The following is a 20,831-nucleotide window of genomic DNA, read 5'->3' as shown; positions in this document are numbered from 1 at the left end:
TTTATTGACGGTCGGACGAAATGCGTCGTCTCCAGGTTTTGCGCGGCGCGTATCCCAGGATGGGAAAGTCCCTGGAGCGAATTATATACGCTGTGCCGCAAGGGTTTCAATACAAACGGTCGTACAATATCGCCTGATACGTCGTAATCAGGAAAACGTATCTTCCTTAATTGTAATGCGGATGTATCGGACTTGATGATGTTGCGCAGCTCGGTGTCGTTTTCTTGCGCTGCGGCGAGAGTTTTATGGTCCACAGATTTCCCTATCGCTTCGATGCGAGATAGAGCGTCGGCTACATTATTGTCCAAACCTTTAATGTATCAGATGTCGGTCGTGAACTGTCCAATGTAGTCAAGATGGCGAAATTGTCGCGGTGAACATTTGTGTAGATATTGATTGAACGCGCACATGAGGGGTTTCTAAAACGTTTAACTGCGGTGTACAGAGCAAGAAGTTTGCGGTCATATGCTCTATATTTTTTCGCTGCGCGGAGGTCAAGGATTTTGTAACAAATCTTAACGACTGCCATTTGTCGTTTACGCGTTGTTGTAGTACTGCTCCTATGGCGTAATCGGATGCGTCTACCGCGAGGCTGACGGGCCCGCCTGGTATCGGATGCGCTAGTGTCACACGCTCAGTAATGTCACATGTTGAGAAGCAGTAATAGGGTGGACAAAACATACTGCATGCCACAGCTATCGATACAATAACCAGATAGTAACGGAATAGCCGTCTCTGATATACACTCGGGGATAATCCCTACAGGGGGACTAAAACCTCAGCATAAAAACCTTTCCAAATTAGCGTTCGATATCTTTTTTATTATAGCACTCTGAACCCTCACTATTTTGGATTCGTACAATAAATTTTACTACTGTTAGGTAGATGATACATTTACACTGTACATGTGAATGTGTGTGTAAGCGTCAGAGGGCGTCCAGGTATCAGTTGAGACAAAGACGATTCGAAGCTGTTAGAAGAATCTGGTGGGGTCGGTTGACAACAAGCGTGCGTACAAGAGGGTTATCGAGGTCTTCGGAGTGTAATATATGTCGGAGATGAAAGAACACCGGAGCCTTTGGAATTTTGGATAATCTCGCAACATTGTAACCTAGAGTCTACTATAGCTGGAATTAAACAATTGTAGTTATTCAATCCGATTGTAATTGTTTGAGAGTTATGATAGTGAGCTTGTGCTCGAGGCGACAGCTAGTCGCCGAACGTAGCCGCGGTCACGGGATGAACGCTTTGTCTAACAAAGACATGGAGTAATTGTATAGCTCTCTTTAAAAATGAAATAGTTGTAACACACGGCAATAAACATTCCAACGGTCTCTGTCCCGTAACTCGCCACACGCAGACCCTATTCTTCGAGTAAGATGATTGCCAGATGTCGATGCGTCTCCGCAGTACATGTTCAGCTAGCCTGAGGGCCCGTTACAAATCTTAAGATTTAGCTAACTAAAGTCCTTCAAACAGACAAACAGTCTTTGTCCCAACTACGGGAAAATAGAGGAGACCTATTTTTCAACGAGCGGCGTCTCCCACTAGCAACTTTCCCTCGAGGGCGGCTAGCATCTTTTTCTAACCACCGATAGGGAGATTGACCAATTAGCAGCAATGCCAATTTTCCTTACTTTCTGAACGAAGGCTTTTCTCGACGAATCCGATGATCTCGTGTCCTTAGACACACCCCATTATAGTTTTCCTCTGTGGCATCGTCAGGACGGGAAAGTCATTCTCGCTCGCGATCTCATCGACGAAAAGGTTGACACCTTACGGTCAGTGAATATCACCAAAGAATCTGACATAGAGTACGTACACCTACCATCCCGTTGGCTGCGTATTTGTTAGTGAACCTAAGACCATTGTCACTAGTGTTGCAAGTGTGTGATCATCGTCAGTTTGCGTCAACTCTGTAACCTTTTTGTTTGTGTCAATAAAAGTCACTTCCGTGGTCTAAGAAGATGGATAGCTTCAGTGAAGAATCATTACCTACCCCAAGTCCTCACCGTGATAGCGACTCGAGCCCGGACTCGGATCGTGACTCGACATGTCAATAGGAAAGGATGTACTTACTCTTAATAGGTGTGTACCCCTACGAGGTAAGACTTGGGCGAAGTGCGGTGATGTGTGAAGAAGGTTTCGATTTTAGGAGGTAGAACAGGATATCCTGAGAAGTGGAGTTTTATATTAAATTATATTAAAGTTATATTAATTTTATAATAGTAATATTATTATTATGGCAATAAACATTGTGCAGGTACGATGAAGTTTAGCATTTTTTACCTATTTAACAGCAGATAGTTTATTGTAATTGACTATAGAGTTTATACGATTAATTGTTTACTAATATCGACTACAGAAGGAGGTTTTTAACTCTCCATATATCTATCAATGTTTATGTGTTTTATTAATTATTACTTGGTTGTAAGCATATATGAAGGAGTTACTTACTTGCTTTTACTAATGTACTTACTTGAGAGGTAAGTCTTGGCTTGCGTAGTGTTTAGGGAACGAGGTTTTTGATATCTAAAAATTGACTTTGAATTATTATTCATGAAGTGGATCTCGCTAGGATATCTATGCTCATTTTAATAATGGACCATTGTTACTTGATTTGTAGAGAGAGTTAGTTTATATTTAGTTTTTATATGTCGGAGAACAGTCAGGAACAGGGTTGTGGGCGTTTGATAGACCTCCCTTGGAGTTGGCCATCGTTGTGTGATAACGAAGATACGGCCTGATGCTACGAGTATGGACATTACCGATTCGACAATCAACAGCGGTGGTTGGGCACTTGTGATGTTAGTGACGTTGGTCTTAGGTCCGATGACGAATCCACGGTCAACGGGATGAAAGATATACTTGCTCTAACTCAAACTCACTGATCGTCAGGCGCTGCTCCCTTCGTCGGTGGGATCTCAGGAAAGAATGAATTTTCGTTTCAATGATGCCACAGAGGAAAACTATGATGGGGTGTGTCTAAGGACACGAGACCATCGGATTTGTCGAGGATAGCCCTCGTTCCGAAAGTAAGGGAAATTGACGTCGCTGTCAATTGGTCAGTTTGGGACAAAGACTGTCTGTCCGTTTGGAAAATCTTAATTGCCGGAAAAACCCAGGTTTTGTAGCGGGTCCTCGGGCTAACTGGATTTGTGCTGTGTACGTGCCTCAACATCAGGTATTCATTGTCCGAAGGAACCGTTGGAATGTTTTACTGTCACTCTACGTACCTCTATTGGTATTTCTTTTAACGAGGGTCATACTATAACTCCACACCTTTGTTAGGCGAAGCGCCCGTCCCGTTGACCGCGGCTACGTTCGGCGACTGGTGGTCGCCTTGAGCCCAAGTTTATTATCACAAATCGCAAACAAGTACAATTGGGCAGGATGACAGCAGATTGTTTAATTACGACTGTAAACTTTAATTACAATTTTACGGATTTTCCCGAAGTTCCAGAGGGAAGGCTCCGGTGTCCTTTCATCTCCGACATATATGTTTGATTCTACTTACTATATAATGACAATAAATTTATATTTTATGTATTTATGTATATGAGGTACTTACTTTGAGTGATAGTGATAAATTGATGATGGCATGTGTCTAGCGAAGGAGGTTTTGATGCCTGTAAGCAGGCCTCGAGTTAGTTTTGTTAAGAGGATTATTATATTCTCTTGTTTGATTTTGACTATGTGATTGTTATGTTACGCTTTATGCTTTATATTTATTTTGTCTACTCAAATAGATGTACTAGGAATGATGTACTTACTTCTAATAAGTGCGTGCTCCTACGAGGCAGAGAATTGGGTGATGAATGTGTTGAGGAGCAAAGAAGGAGCTGATCTTAGAAAGTAGAATGAAGAATTATCCTGCGAAGAGGAGTTTATTTTAATTATATTATTATATTAATTGACATTGAGTAGGTATTATGGAGTGTAGAGTATTTTTACTTATTTATTAGGATACTGTTATTATAATCGACTTTTGATTTTAGAGTTGTACGATTAAATTGTGTTATTAATAATTGACTAGAGAATAAGGCTTTAACTTTCCATATATCTATCAATGTTTGTGTGTATTATTAATTATTACTTCGTTGTAAGCATGTATGCAGGATGTACTTAGTTGCTTTACGTACTTATTCTTACTTGAGAGGTAAGCCTTGGCTGGCGTAGTGCTAGGTGAGCGAGATTTTTCGATATCTGAAAGTAGATTTGAATGATCATTTAGTAAGTGGACCTCATTATCATATAATATATATTTTATTTATTAATGTACTATTAATATGGTACTATGAGATTTATTATATATTAGGCTATTTTACTATAATAGGTGACTATGTATTAGGTATAGTTATTATGTTTTAATAATTGACTAGTGATATAAAAGTATGGAGTTTGGTTTTTGTCTATAGTATTATAAGGGATGTACTTACTTTAAGAGGTTGTGATATTAAGTGGGTTGCTTACTTACTGATTTAATTTATTTAATGGTTAACTATTGATATATAAGGAGGTACTTACTTCAAGAGATAGGGTTAATTCGAGGATGGTCTAACGTCATGCGAAGGAGGTCTTGATGCCGGTAGTGATGAACTAGTTTGCGATCGTTAGTGCTTTTAGCGGTGATTGATATGTTTATTAAGTGGTGAATTGCTGGTGGACGTGAGCGCACCAAGCCTGAACCTCACCGAGGGGCGCGGCGGGCCTAGCGCGCTTCGCCAACGCCACACGGAGTTCCCAGGCGATCACCCATCCAAGTACTCTCCGTGTCCGGCGCTACTTAACTTTCGTGACCTGACGGGAACGAGTGCACTCAGCGCGGCCAGGGCGTTGGCATTTCTATTTTTTACTTAACATGTTTGTAAGTAGTTGTAGCATGACTGTAATTTGTTGTGTTTGTTGTCTGAGTACTGCATTTTGCTCACATATTTTTGTTGACTGCAGCGTCGTTATTGTTGTTGTTTTGATTTTGGTTGTTTAAGGGTGGTGTTTAGTTAGTTACTTGTGCATAACTTCGGCTACCAAAGGTGTTGATGGGGTAGAACTGATGCCGATGGAATTTGACGAAATCGTTATTGTGTTTAAATGTTACATTCGTCCATTAATTGTCGTAGAATATCGAGACTACGTGATAAGTAACACACATTTTGAGTCGATCCGTTAATTTTCCCACGATCAATCTATCAAGTTACGAGACGAGAAATTTTTAATTTATAATAAAAATGTATGAGATTACGCTTTTTCGATGTACGCTTTTTCGAAGATCTGTAGCGCAAAGAACAATTCTCTCTCCAACGGTTTCTTTGATACATATTATAGCATCGCCGGAACACTGTTTACGAAAGGCCGACGAAACACATACAGTGTCGCGATAAAGCGTAGGTGCCGACGGGCCGAAAGTGTCGGGAAACTTCAATAGGCCTAATGGCCCACCGATATCCCTTTGGTCCTTCCGTAAAATAATCGGAAGAAGGCGTATATAACCAAAATAGCAGACGGTTACGAACACGTGCGTAGCGGGGATATTGAAAGATGACAAAGGGAAGAAAATTATTACTGGACGTCTAGGTTACATCATCGAGAACACAAAAAGGAAACAAATATGTCCTGACCATACAGGATCTATTGACCAAGTGCTCCCTTAAAATTCCTACTGTAGCGGTTCATGGCCATAAAGGAAGTTCCAGGGCTGAAGCGCACGTGCTGGCCTGTGAAATGTGACGTCCGAGGTCAGGACGTCGTCAAAGAATAGACCCTATGATTTACAATAAAGCGCAAGTGCTTTCGATAAAGGAAACTGATTCCCTACCCCAGAAGAAAACATTCTGTTTCAGGCACCTCGGTATCCTATATGAATGGCAACGAGGAAAGGCTAGAGAGACGCAGAGAGATACAACTGATCAGTGAAGTCGAGTAAACGGTGAGTATGCGAAGAACAATACCAGTACGGCCCAGGTAACGCGTGCTGGTAAAACTATCAGGTCTTCCACGTATAATTAATAAACTCATTGTTAAATCAATCCGCGGAGTATTTCTTTGGCACCGTACACGTCCTACCACCTCACTGATAAAATCGAAAATAAAATCTAAGGAATATTACAACAGACGGATCAATAAACAAAATTTCAAAATGGTAGATTTGTTACATTTAATGAAAGAACTTAGTAGAGGGAAATCTCAAACGGATATACAGAACCTCATAAAGTTCCCAATATTTTCAAGTACCATAATATTGAAATCGAAGTAAAAGGAATGCCATGGTCAATACATATAAATAAATTAAAATTAACGCGCTCGCAATAGATAGTGACGAGCATTCAAACAGGCGGACCAAACACAACAAACAAAAGCAACACGTTAATAATGAAAACTTTTCCTATTATATACAGTACGGGCATCGTTTTTTATGAACAAGAACAAGGAGAGGAACTCTACGGTCCTTGGGATGGAGAACTTCCAGCCTATCACCCGGAGGTGTATGGATAATTACTCACTTACTGTTACCAATTACTCCAACACGCTTATTAAAATATCTTCGACCGTATCATTTGTCAAAACTGTTATTACAATGTAGATGAAATGCCAAAAGCAAAAAGGAATCGTAGACGTAGAGGCTATAATCCAGAATGATCGAGCTCTGTATACGACTGTTAAACTCGATATTTTGTTATCGAACTCACGATAAGAATAAATATAATGACCGAGCCCTTCTCGCTGGGGCATTCGATTGTTGCATATTCACTACCGTAATCTCCAGGTCGCATTGACAAATTTTGAACAGATGTTACGATAATAAAATGAGCCGTGACACTTTAACAATTTATGATTTTACAATCCGCGGGAAAATAACATACTCAATATTCTGATTTGTGACTCAACAAAAATAAAGAAACACATTTATACGTCCTCTGTACTGCATATGTCGTTGAACATGTGGAAAATCGCTAGTAGCACATAGATTATGAAGATACATTTTGCTTGTTATGATATAGTAATCCTACTTTTTCAGCACTGTATCATATTTGGATTTAGGCTTGAAGAACGCTTCTACTTTACTAGTGTTGCTGTTTTTAAGATCTGTTTCTCGTAGTAGGTCTATAGAATTGTACTATATATTCAATATTACTTTATGAATATATTATGAAAATTATGTAAGAAAATTTAAATAAAAGGCAAATTTGAGGTAACAAACTGATAGAGCATGTTATACAAAATATGTTGTAAAACGAATAAACTCACTTCACTTCACTTTTCGTTCACTTTTTATAACACTTCGTGCTTTGCTTTTTTGTAAAATGTTTCGACGTATTCATTTTTTTATTATTTTTATGCAAAATTATGTTATTCTGCCAGAACTTTGTAATTTAATTCTCTCAAGTTAACTTACTGTTTGAAACTGACTCCCTTCTGCGAAAACATTTTTTGACTAAATTTACCCAGATATTTTCTGTATCCAATACTCAGATCCGATGAATATTCGGAGCAGTTCAAGGCTTGAATTTCGAAAGAGGTCCCGGTGCACCTTTATTAAGCGTCAAGTAGGCCAAGGTGAAGAAATTTACCTTTATATATGATAATAGAGTTTATTATGCAGATCTAACAGAGTAACGGTACAAAATGTTACAGAATGATTCAAAGTATTAAAAGAGACTGCGTCAAAATATTTTAACAGATTGATTCGAGCGCTTATTTTGGGGGGTTTTTATATCGTGCTTTCTATACTGTGTGACACTATCGTGGGGTTTTAGTCGGTAAGTCCGACACTACCCCGACAGTGTCCATGAGGATCTCCCCACGAAAAAAAAGTTCAAGGCTTGAATATTTTTAGAAAAATAATAATTTCACTGATCTTAGTATTAATTTCAGTGATTTCAGTAAAAATAAATGTAATTTTCAGTATTACTAACAATTTGTTTTATCCTCTTCCTACCACATTTTGAAATACAAATTTTTAAACCTAAAGTTCAATCTAACAATGAAGGTCATCATCGAGGTTGATACATGTTCCAGTTTCGAATATACATCAAAAGAAGTATTTCCTTTCTTAAGTTGAGGTCACAATAAGCATCTTCAATCAGCATTTTATTCTTTTGTCTTAATGGTGAAAACAAGTGATCGAAGAGATAGTACGCATCAAAATATAATACAATATGCTCAAATATACTACACAACCTGCTACAATATACTGCAAGAGTAATTGAGACCGAACACGGAAGACCAGGAACGATAGCGTCATAAGCAGCTTGTTCCTTTTTGTTCTTTATTTGGAGTTTTAGATTTCTTCCCTTACAATAAGTAGCTCTTTGTGATCTATCTGTTTCCTCTCCTTTTTCCATCTACTTAGGGACTCATTTTTTGGAATCCGCGGACACAGTACGTAATTGATCTTCATCGAGCAATCTTGTCAATACGCATCGTCATTTGCCACTCCCTCATTTGAAGAGATTTGATGATAGTATTCCTATTACGGCATGTATATATTTCATGATATGGAGCAATATCATATGATGGTAATAAAAATTTCTCGAACGATAATCCATTTATTTATATTTTTCAATATCTGTCCTTACGATTGCGTATTTATTTGTTCCACGTATCATATTTATCCATTTGCATAACTGTAGGTGACATTTTTTTAAACAATTTTGCTAATATTTCATAACTTTTTAATTCATATTTCAAAGTGGTAACAGGTGTTTCTTTCTTTTCAAGTCTCCTCCATATCGGGCTTATTTCTAGTAGCCACGCTTGCTTACAAAGCAATTTTATATCTGCACAAGAATATCTTTCAGTACATTTTACTATGTGGTTTACAATATCTGTATTTTCTAATAAGTGGTTGCTAAGGTATAATTTGAATATACCAAGTCGAGCAACTTCATTGGGTAATGATACGTATATTTGCTTTTCGAGACGCCTGAGTAAAGCTGCATCAATGCCCCTAATAACATATTTACAATAAATATTATCGTTCTATTATACTAATAATAATGAAGGAATACTTCAAACAACACAATAACATATTTGGAATTTGGAGAAATATTACGATATTTTCTACTTAGAAAACATTGAAATAACGTGATATACGTACCAAGGGGAATTAGTTGTAGCCAGAAGAACTACATTAGAATTCTCATTAGACACTAATCCATCCAATCTAGAAAGAAGTTCTGACCTGAATCTCTTTGCAGGTTCAGACAATATACAGTCTCCTTTATTTGTGGCGATCCAGTCAATCTCGTCGATAAAAATAATTGTAGGCGAATGACTATAGGCAAGTTCAAATAAAACCTGTTCAGTTTAACAAATGTATTATTCATTAAATATTATATTCGAAATTCCTTAAATTCATTGCCTCATCACGAATATGATATCATTTCGTTTTCCAAACAACTATTCTATTTATATATAAATGACGAAAAATAAAATCAAATCTTTTTATACCTAGAATCTCTCCTTCATAGACAAAGGAACAAAGAAACTTACATAGACAAAGCAACTTACACGTATATACTTCTCGGAATCGCCTCTCCATTTGCTGACAGTTATGTTAATGAGCTGGCAGTTATGTTAAAAAAAGGTGCAATGGCATTCTGTCGCGACTGCCTTCGCTAACTTCGTTTTCCCTGTTTTGTATATTTCTTGTAAACACGTACAGAAATGAAAAGAATACGAGTATCTTACCTGTACCAGGTGGGCCGTACAGCAAAATACCTTTCCAGGGGGAAAACGGGCCATCAAAAAAGATATGATACTTAAGGGGATACACAACGGCCTCCTTAACAGCGGTTTTACATTCCTCTAGGCCTATAACGTCATCCCAATGTACATTTAATTTGTTTACTATGATCTCCTGTGACGATACAAAGATAAAATGGCGTCTTCTCTATATTAAGTAAGTGTTACGTAATTTGATATTTGAAGCGTTACTGAAATCACGTCATTGTCGATATACGTTGGACGGTTTATCGACGGGAATTTTATCGTTTAAAAGCTTTACGATACGTATATTAATCGAAAATAACTTACGCATGAGATGTCCTCAGCAATTTTTCGTAATTCCGGATTATCTGAATAAAGCTTTGCAATGCATTTCAATATCTTCGATTGCATGGATTGTTCCATTGGGACGTTAAATAGCTCTTCTGATGAACGTCCATCACTCTCATTGGGGAATATTGACGTCACTGTCATTGCGAGATTAATATGATTCGCATTATCATCAGTTATCTTCTGCTGTAGATTCGTCTCTTTCACAGGCTCACTTCTCGCTTGTTTACTAACAGATTTGGCTTTTGTCTCAATACTTCTACAAACACTGGATCATATTGTAATACGATACGTTGAATACGATACGTTGAATACGTTGAATACCGTTTAATATCGTTAAATAATTTAAATTCTTACGTTTTGCTTGCATTTGTCACTTCCCTCGTCATTTCCCTTCCAGTTATTTTCTTACACAATATGGGATATTTTTGAAATTTCATCTTGTAATAATTTTCATACTCTGCAACGATAATTTCCAAATCGATGTTGTCGCAAACCCGATGTTCGGGAGATAGACGAGCTTCCCGGAATAATACATCGCTAACGTCTATATACATAAAAAAATGTAGTTTTTAATTAATTATAGTTTTTAACTAATTAAAAATATTTTTCGCAATGACTGAACACTATAAGATAACCATCAAACAACTGTTTTATCTCTAGGTAAGACAGGCAAAAGAATGTATTTACTATATAAATCCTCGAAGATAATTTCTTGTCTTCTGCTTTTTAATTTCCAATTTTTAGATGGATAAGAATAATTTGAATTTATACTTCATATATTTGTTTATAACTAGTTAATCTACATAATCGATTGAGTTATTCTTAACTACTGAATTACCGATGTCGAATTTTCAAATTTGGTTTCGCCTTCTCTTTCCATGATGTCCACTGATTTCTATTTCGATTGGTCACTGACACTATTCAAAAGAATTGGAACTAGGAATATATTTTAATTATAATATACTCACCCATTGTGTTCCAAATAATCACATACAAGGTATAATATGTTCCGATGACGTTCCGAAATACGACTCTCCTCCTAATGCAACATGGATATAGAAAGATGGATGCAACATGGAAATAGAAAGAGAACACCATGTATAGATACTTCCTGTCCATGTTTAATCAGGCATGCACACTAGTGGACACTGACGCTGCTCGTATACCGCTGTTACATATTTCCTGTACAAGTGCGCGTCATTAGACAAGGACGGAACATCCTCTCTCTACTTCTCTATCGCGTTTTTAGTTCGCTCACGCGCTCTGTACTTATATCTATTACATTTCCACCCTAGGCAGCGGCCGTGCAGTGACTTACAAAAGCTCCGAACGGTTCCATCCTGGGCGGACGGTTAATTGCGTTCGGTACTTCGAGGCAGAAAGGTGAGTACAGAATCGCTCCTCTTAGTACTCTTATTAGAAGTGTTATCATCGAATATAAGTTTTTTCAATAAATTCTTATCGTTTTACGATCTTTCTAGAATACAATGACGCCAGCAATCGATCATTTTCGCGAATTTATTGTAAATTAATTGGGGGAATATCTGGAGTTCTTTATCGGTTTCGACTGTAAAATCAGCAACTATTCGAATTTTTCATTCATAATTGTGACATTTTCGACACTTCCGTTGCCAAGACCCTCTTGAGAGATTTTTGGCACGTTCCATCACCCTTGTTAAACGAGTGCACATTGGTGGATATATTGATTTTAAAAACCAATACGTGTACGAGATTTATTATCTCACTGGGACAAAGAAATCCGTTTTATTCGCGAATTTTCCGTGTTTCTTCTTAATTTTCGTGAGTGTCTGGCGCGGAGCATTATTTGAATGAACTTTTCATCGTTCAGATTATATTTCGTTTAAAAAGATTGAAATTGATGTCGAGAAGAAATGAAACAAGGTGCTCGGGCATTCCATCGTTTCCCGGGGAAAGAGAAATATGAAAAAAACGGTCGTTCTTCCTTCTGCCATTTTCGTCCATTACCAAAATGGTATGACCCAAATGTCCCGGGCCGTGAATCAATCAAGCGAATTTTGAATAATTTTTGAATAATATCCAGTTAATAATTTGTGAAACAAATTAATTTCATTTTATTGTTGGAAACAAATTAGTTGGATTTTTCTTTCTTTAGCAGTTTTCGCCGGAGTTGACCTGACGTGCTACTTCAGTTTCCATCATCGCTTCTCGAAACTTCCAACGTCCTTGGTGTTGGAGTCTCCTTGACCAGGTGAGTACATAGCTTCTAGATACTCGTCGCTGTTCATCCTTACGAGCCTCTCGAGAAAAATCCGCAGTTAATATTCTGCTAATCCCTGCTGCTTTTAAAGACCATAAGTAGTCGTCCGTAAGGTTTAAAAGATTTCGAGTAGATTTGTATTACGTATTTTATCTTCTAATTTTTAAAGAGAGGGTCGTGTTTAATCAATTGAAAATGACGAAACTGTAATGGGACATTATTATCAAATATTAAACGTGGTTCCATTGGGTACTTTTATGGTCTTTGCGAGATATATATGCATTATACGTTGCTACTAGCAACGCGTAGCGATGAACGATGGAGAGCAGTACCTTCGTTATCTCGTCTCGGTTGTGTACATATCAGTAATGCACAGTACTCGTACTAAATATCTTACAAATTCCATACAGATTTTCAGATTAGTTTCGAATAATACCAACACGACCATGATAGTCACAGTACAGTATTAAATGGTGCCACTATGCATAATACACTCCTAAAATGTTTCTACAAATATATTTGTCCGAATATTTTTGTCAGCTACTATATCCTAACCACGGTTTATTAAACAATATATAGATTTAAAAAAGAATATATAACGACATTACTTGTTTAGGCTAGATTGGTTTAACTTGTATAGTTTTAGTAACTGTGTAAGATCAAACAAGAACTTATCGTTAGTTTGGCGAGATCTGATTACACGAAGCAACATAATTGCTTTGAAACTCAGGACAGAAAACAATGTCAACCGGTAGACGCGTTTGTCTGGTGAACGTGTAACGCGTGAATAATAGATAGCGACAATCACGCGAACGCTAGTTACAGCTGACTTGGCTTACATTGTAGCATTCAAACTAGAGTATACGAGCCGTAAGCACTATTGAAAGTTCAAAGACCGACTAGTGAGCTTCATCCTGTCTCATTTTTTAATCAGGCGATGGATCGACGAATCGTATTGATTTCGAGGATTATTATAGTTCTGTGGAAATTTTAAAGCGTGGTTTGTCTAATCTTGTCTCGTTAGCTACAGACTCTTTGGCGAGCAGCCTGAAACTTGATCCAGTTTCGAGAAAATGAAAAATTCGTTTCTTCTCTTTGCTTCCCTGTTCCTTCTTTCCTCCTTTTCCCCTTTTTACATCGCGTTAGGACCCGTTAAATAATATTGACTGCCGTGGACGCTGGCTGAGAAGTGCACTTTATAACTAGCTTTAAAATCACTGACGTCGATGAGGACAAAGGTAAGTTAGAGGGTCATTTATCTGAGCTGGTGTTATTCGACCTGAACCCTGCAGCTTTTCAGAGTTTCTTTCGTTTTTCTTTTAAGAGCAGAGATGTTAACTGGTCTCTTGTTACGTGTAAGGAGTATGTACTAAAGCTTATTTATCACCAATTGGTTGCTCAAAGTCGAGATATACATACCTATATTATATTAATACGTTACAGAAGATTACGCGTTAGTTAGCTTATGAGAATTTATAGTGTGTCACAGATCACAAAAGCAGAATGACTACTTTTTCATAAACGATATATGTATATGAATTGAAAGTTTAACTATTACGTCACATACTTCTCTCGATAAAGGTCGTCGAGTGCATATTGTTAAAGAATATTAGCCATTTGAATTCAATAGTTTCGAAGATACTAATGCTTCTGTGAAGTTTTTGCAGGCTGTTAATTTTTTATTGAGATACTACAAATTTTAAATAACTTCGATTAGAAATAAAAATCACATTACATTAACGCGTAGAATGTAACGTAACGTAGATAATGTAAATATAAATTATATTACAAGGAAACAATACGGGTAGGTAATGTGAAACATTCTGGTTAAAATTGCATCCTTTGAAGGCTAGGACACACAGTACTTACGAAGTAGATTAAGTACCAAATGGGGTACTTAAGAAAATTCATGTTGTCATTGTTTAATAAACATCTTCAGCTAATAGCTTTCTGCAAAAGCTGGTTTAAGTTATGCTAGCTTGTTCCTTATTAATTGCAATTATATTGTTCGTATCTCCTAGAGGATTAACAATCCATTTTTATAATGGATAATAAAAGTAAATTCCTATTAGGTTGTCCCAAGTTTCTTTCGTTTTATAAAGAAATGACAGTTATGTTATTCTATATTATTTTATATTAAATTGGAAAAAGGTGGATCACACGTAATTCAATAAAATAATATAAAACGAAAAATGTTGTACATCTATTACTTTCTTATAAAACGAAAGAAACTTTTGGAACAACCTAATATTTCTCTACTACGATGCTTCTACAGTGCTAAAATATTTGATAAAAATGTTAAGAAATTCTAATATTGATTTAAGCGTATCGATTTATCCACTCTTCATATTTGATCAAACAGAAATTGTTAATTATGATTTACACTTAAAAGCGGATTGCATATTATGAGGATAAATTATCAAATTCATCTCTAATATACACATTAGAGAATCATTCATAGCCGCAATCCTGTTTACCGCTAACATTCCTGGTACTCAATAATTCATTAGGTGTCTGCTTTAGCCGCACAGAATACACCTGTAAATAATTAATCGCCATTAATATTCCATCGACTTTTGAAAATCCCTCATGTGATCTATTTCATGCGATGAGAATATGTATAAATTGAGATTGCGATCGACCATCCTCAGTCGGATAAATCGAGTGATTCAAATTATAACACAAAAAAAAGTTAAAACTAGTTACATTATCTTTTTCAATTTTTATGTATTATTTGGCGGAAGAAACTTTGGTAATTGGTAAGTAAAGTTCACCTCCTTAATGTTAATGATTTTAATATGTTATTAAGCTCAAAGTTCTAAGGAATTTTCTATATATATATATATATATATATACATATACATAACTGTGTGCGTATATATATAATATACGTATAACAGGCAAAGTTCAGCTCTCAAGTGTACGCAAAACTTTTATGTTCATTTTACGCTATACCAGTATGTTTCATGAATTTGTTTGCTAACAGTATCGAAACAAATAACAAGCAGAGGACGAGCTATTCATGAATTGTTTTGCCAGCGTGTACGCTCCCAATATTTTCTATTTGAGAAAACATACTTGTTGCTATTGCAACTACAAATATCTTTACAGTCGACGCTTTTGCCGCGAATCATTGACTAACATGTAAAATCGAGAAAAAACATGGTTTATTGTGATGGAAATGTGGAAAACCGCAAAACCGATATAGAAGGGAAAATAAAGGAAAGGAAGGTAGGGATAAGTAGAAGCTTGGGGCCAAGTTTAATTCACTGAAACCGAGCTGCTTGTATTATCGCAAAACAAAATTGCCAGTACGTCATTTCCGTACTCTCGTCCTCGCGAAAATGGTTTTGCTCGTTAAGAAAAAACGAAGAGACAGGGAAGAGAGGAAAAAGCAAACGGAGAGCGCTTTTAAAAAGCTGGCGAACCGTGTGTTACCACAACGAGATACGCGGTGCTATTTGTCGCTTTAAATTGTGTCGCAACTCGTTTTTGAGATCTTTGCCAGGGACGCGTTAAAACACGCTGCAAATATATTTCTGGCTTTTCTGGGGTTTAACTGAAATATGACAAATAACGTTGTAAAACATATGTACTTATGACTTACAGAGTAATTGAGTGTACAAAATATAATAGCCAGCGATTTAGGGCTTTAAAAGATCAAAAGAAAAGAAAAGAAAAGAAAAGAAAAGAAAAGAAAAGAAAAGAAAAGAAAAGAAAAGAAGAAAGATAATATGTTGCGGCAGAATAAGTCGATCTAAGAAAATAGATAACGGGAGGGGGGGGGAGGGCAAAGCTAGTTAATCTGGAAAGAATCCAAGCGTCAATTTCAAGCATTTACAGAGAATCAAGCGGGCTGGTTAAGGTCGTGAGTTGAGCAATTATCCCGCGTTAGGTTCAATCAGGTTAGTCCCACGCGAAATTGATCCAACCATGCGAAAACGAGTGTATTCTGATTTCTGTCGCAGATACTTCTGGCTAGTGCAGTACCTACACGGTGGTTGTTGAAATAGCCGCTTCTCATCTATTTTCCGCAGCGCGGACATCATCCTTTGATCCCTTACGACTAATGAAGTTTTCAAAAATGTACGGCAGTTTGAGATTCTACTTGAAAATGATCATGATTGCGGTCTGCGTACCGCCTGCCCTTCTTTTCGTTCTTCCGTTAAAGACTGGTAAGTTGATACTGATTAATTATGCGATCGAAATCCTATATAATGGCTACAAAAAATATTTGCATCATTATTCTCGTTTCCTAATGAATCGCTGTTTTAATCAAGTTTTATATTGCATCAAATTTCTGTAGTTACACGAAAGTACTAAATTATAGAAAACTTGATATACACGGATTTAATTAATTGATAAATTAGTCGATATATAGGCATTATTATTTATTATATTATATATTATAGCCATTATATATTAGTAATGTATATATACACTTTTGAATTTTAGCCTTCTATTATTCTTATATCCTTTAAACGTCATTTCAAGCTACAAGCGACTTTAACTCAAATAGCTCGATTTCAAGTTCTAACGTATACTGTAAAGCACACTTGCGAAGTGAAACAGTAAACACGATATGAAAACTCTCTCCCCAGTAAGAAATCGAATATCCAATTTCAATCGTGCTTCATCGATAAAGCATCAATGCTACGTAGAAGCATCGTGGCAGCCGCAATGCGGATCCGTTGATCAAAAATATCCTGGCACGATCGTTTTCGTAACGCTATTAGCCGTTTCAGTATCAGGGATGTTTTAAAAATCCGTATCGGATTGTACCATGAAGCGCAATAGCGCTTCGTTTATTTATTTACGAGAAGTGCCGATCAACTCGATTGCACTGCTCTTTTTTTTTGTCGAAACATACCTTTCAACGCGTTCACGCTTCACTTCATCAGCTATATCAGAAACGTTACACTAAAGAGTCAAAAGGTTGCCAAATATTCGTGCTTTACCTTTTGTTTGTGTGACGTTCTGTAATTGGTTTTCCAATTCAAGAGGTAATTTATACATTAGTTTTTTCTTTATTTGGTTTACGATTATTTGAAAGAAAAGTAATTACGAGAGGAAACTCTGATAGACTAGCGACAAGCTACGTTCGGAACCGAGCGCGCTGTGAATTGACAATCGTAACCAAACATCGCGACACAGTTCACCACACTATGCGTACAGCATGATCACGCTGAGTGGCGTTGAAACGGTTAACGTAACTGCGCGTACGACCGTCGAATGGCAAAGATATTCAAGCTGAGAATCGTTTTCAGATGCTACAAACAACCGCTGTGCTGACTTTGAAGGAGAAACCATTCGACATGATCTTACGTTTGAGCCGGGGCCTTCGGTTTGCAGTTTCTGCGTCTGCTACAATTCGAGGCTGAAGTGGTGCATATCGATCGTATGCAACCCGCCCGTAGTGAGTATATGCTCATTACTTAAACACTTAACACAACCAGAGAGAAACTAAAGCACACCGTTAATGCGAATAGGGTACACAGCGATTCATCTAACTTGCCTTGAATTACTTTTACAAAGAGAAACATGGACAGGAATAATTCTTTGTTACGAGTCGTTTAATTTATTCGTTCGTTAGAACGATTGGTCTGACAAATTCAAAGTCTTGTTCCGTATAAATATTTTTAAACAAGCACGTCATAAGCTTTGTATATTTTTTTTATCGCAACGAAACTGTTCAGAGAAATGTTGAAATTATTAATTACAAAAGAAGACATTTACGTTGTAAAAATGTTAGCGAAAACATTTGTGAAAAAGTTACTTTGTTATAAATTCTACAAAAGGAAATATTGAAAATCACGCCCCATTTATTCAGTTGCACGTATGAAAAGTATTTTGCATTCGCGCAAAAAAATCCCTTAAGGATACATATTTTATAATAATTGGAGTGTCAAAGTTATTACGCGGATTGGCGTACACGTGCCTTTTAATGAAACTAGGTTATTCATTTGTTATTCGTTCCTAACTTTCAACTTTATGATTTTTGCGGAATAAAATTTTATATTCCGGTTCAGTTTATAAATGATTCATTTTGAATTTAATAAAATTAGAGTTACAGCAGTGTAATTTAACAAAGAACAAATAATCATTTGTACTTTATTAAAATGTTCTTTTAGCGTCTCGTTTTAATATTTCTCTAATAATATTTTGTTAACCGTTATATTTAAATGAAGGTTTTCAAAGCAGAGACGTACTTTAACGTAGGAAATGGACGTACATTTATAATGAGAATTCAGAAGCAAAAATATTTCATACAAAAATAAATATTCCCCATGTGTAAATAGCTACGTTATGACTTTTATATGTATCTAACGTTTTTCCATGCAAGGTAACGTATATTTGCTTCTTCGCTTCTTCGCTTCTTCGCTTCTGAGTAGTAAAACCTGGCATTCATGCGGCTGATAGGTAGTTACGCGCTGACAACGAAAAACATAAAATGAATAAAAAACATGAGCCATCCTATAAAAAAAATAAAGCTGCTTTTATCTTTCATTACATATTCGTCAGAATATTGTTAATAAATATTTAAGTTCAGATTTCAGCTTAAATAAATGCATAGGATTGGACATTTATTTATATATGTATCTGCGAACGCTTTTTGACATAAAATTTTTATAACGACTAAAATGACATATTCCGATATTAAATTAATTTGATGAGAATAAAAACTGAATTTTTTAAACGAGATTTTGTATGAAGTTACATTTATTGGGAAAAATTCATTCTTTTATAATATGATAAAACGAGACTCATAGTCTGTATAAATCATTTCATGGAATATTATGTGTATGTACATGTGTTCTACGCTTTTATTATAAAAATGCTAAATGAACATAACGATCAAATGCATCGACAAATTGATTATCTTTTATTTGTTTCGAACTACAAATTGATTGAGACATTCGTGTTTGCTAAATTGCGAATTTAACGCAATGAAGTCGTCTGAATCCCTTGCGAGCATGTAAATATAGCGTCGAATTAACAGGTCAATTACTTGAGGTTGGAACTGAAAGAAAGAGAAAGATGGAGGAGGTCTTGCCTTTGAATGCTGGACACTTCTAAAGCCCACAGTTCGCTGAAATTGCCAGAGAATTCAATTAAATGGCAAATTAAACCATTGAACTGAATCTGTTTCCAATCGTGAGCTTGGAGGTTCTACCCTTTGAATTTTTAAACCAGTCAACCTTCTTTTGTACGTATGGTAACGAATATAATTCATAAACTAATGAAGTGTGTAATTCAATTGAAAGCTCTTTTCACTGAATTCAGTTTAGATTAAGAAAAATGATATAATAACGAAATTATCAATTTACAATTTATAGAGCGTATACTTTATTCGAAAGTGAAGTTTATTACTGCAAATATTAGTTGGCTATTTATAGCCTGTTTGAAAAGGTGATTTAATTTCGATTGATTTTCGATAAGTTTTTGTTGGTTTACTCAGGTTAATTAATCTCCAATAAAATAGAAATACCAATCCGGTAGTATAATTGCTTTCTTGCTTATTACTTTTTTACCAATTAGCGATGCACGATTCCAGACCAGTAAATATTTTTCCATCGGGAGAAGTCAGGTCGAGAGATGCAAGATTTATACGCTCGTTCTGTCAGTTATCCCAGTGTCTGTTACGCGATAGAAAATGAACGAACTGAATAATAAATGCATTATCGGCATGAAGATTGCTTGATGTAGGCCACCGCTTTTTTTCTATCCTTCCGATACCATTTTTCTTTACTTTTTTTTCTTTTTTTTTTTTTGCGAAACACTTTGCTAGTCGTGAGAAGCAGCAATTCCCTTCTGCGAATCAATTACGGTTCACGAGAAATTGTATTATAGCCTGGAACGTATTCAAATTATCTTCAATTATTCTCGGCTGTTTCCATTTCCATTCGTCTCTTACGTAAGTACTCGTTTGATGTACGTACATCGTGAGACAATAATCGTTAACACCTTTAATGTCTTCAGTATTATAGAATAAGACGCGAAAATACGTTGAAACCTGACTTTTAGATTCGCGAGACTCTATAAGGCTTCGAAAGTCTCTTGTTTCAGGCCGAATAAAAAATTGTAGATGAAGAATTACATTGCGAGGTCTGTTAAGGAAAATTTTAAATCGTATCGTTGTAATAGGATTATTTCAGCGAGGGAAATTACGTGTTGCGTGCGAAGCCACGAGCTTTCTTTCAGGCTAATATATATAATTGTCCTATCGAACTTTCCATCTAAACCGTTGCGCTCACACGTGGATTTTGCATTTCAATTTTCTTACTTACAGTCCAGTCCAGTGAGACCAAGTTAAATTTTTCAGCCCTCCGAGGTAGAATATGTTTTATAGAGAGACGTACAACGCCATGAAAGGGAGACAGATCAATAAATTGGGTTATCTTTAAATTACTGACAATCATTTCATCGACGCGGTTTCACCGACACCGAGTCCCCCGGCAACGTCTGACAAAGCTTATTTACCGATACACTGAACCACAATCATTTTACCGACCTCTTCCTTTGCTGACAGTTA

General features: G+C 36.4%; 2 long non-coding RNA genes and 2 pseudogenes across 5 annotated transcripts; 2 read left to right on the top strand and 2 right to left on the bottom strand.

Moving 5' to 3' along the window:
- Positions 1–4,722: 4,722 nt before the first annotated feature.
- Positions 4,723–4,841, bottom strand: LOC143305092 (5S ribosomal RNA; annotated as a pseudogene).
- Positions 4,749–7,197, top strand: LOC143305085 (uncharacterized). Its single transcript, XR_013061761.1, has 3 exons — positions 4,749–4,867; positions 5,841–5,926; positions 6,396–7,197. It is a non-coding gene; the product is annotated as an uncharacterized LOC143305085 (long non-coding RNA).
- Positions 7,198–7,569: 372 nt separating this feature from the next.
- Positions 7,570–11,344, bottom strand: LOC143305083 (katanin p60 ATPase-containing subunit A-like 2; annotated as a pseudogene).
- A 14-nt stretch (positions 11,345–11,358) lies between these two features.
- LOC143305084 (uncharacterized) lies at positions 11,359–20,804 on the top strand. Of its 4 annotated transcripts, none has more exons than XR_013061758.1 (4): positions 11,359–11,442; positions 12,197–12,289; positions 16,267–16,473; positions 17,566–20,804. It is a non-coding gene; the product is annotated as an uncharacterized LOC143305084 (long non-coding RNA). The 4 variants fall into 4 exon arrangements; XR_013061757.1 differs by having other exon boundaries at positions 12,194–12,289; XR_013061759.1 differs by lacking the exon at positions 11,359–11,442 and adding an exon at positions 11,581–12,052 and having other exon boundaries at positions 12,194–12,289.
- Positions 20,805–20,831: the final 27 nt, after the last annotated feature.

This window comes from Bombus vancouverensis, unplaced genomic scaffold (genome assembly GCF_051014615.1).
Source record: "Bombus vancouverensis nearcticus unplaced genomic scaffold, iyBomVanc1_principal scaffold0084, whole genome shotgun sequence".
NCBI classification, from domain to species: Eukaryota; Metazoa; Arthropoda; class Insecta; order Hymenoptera; family Apidae; genus Bombus; species Bombus vancouverensis.
This window is presented reverse-complemented; position numbering and strand designations above follow the sequence as displayed.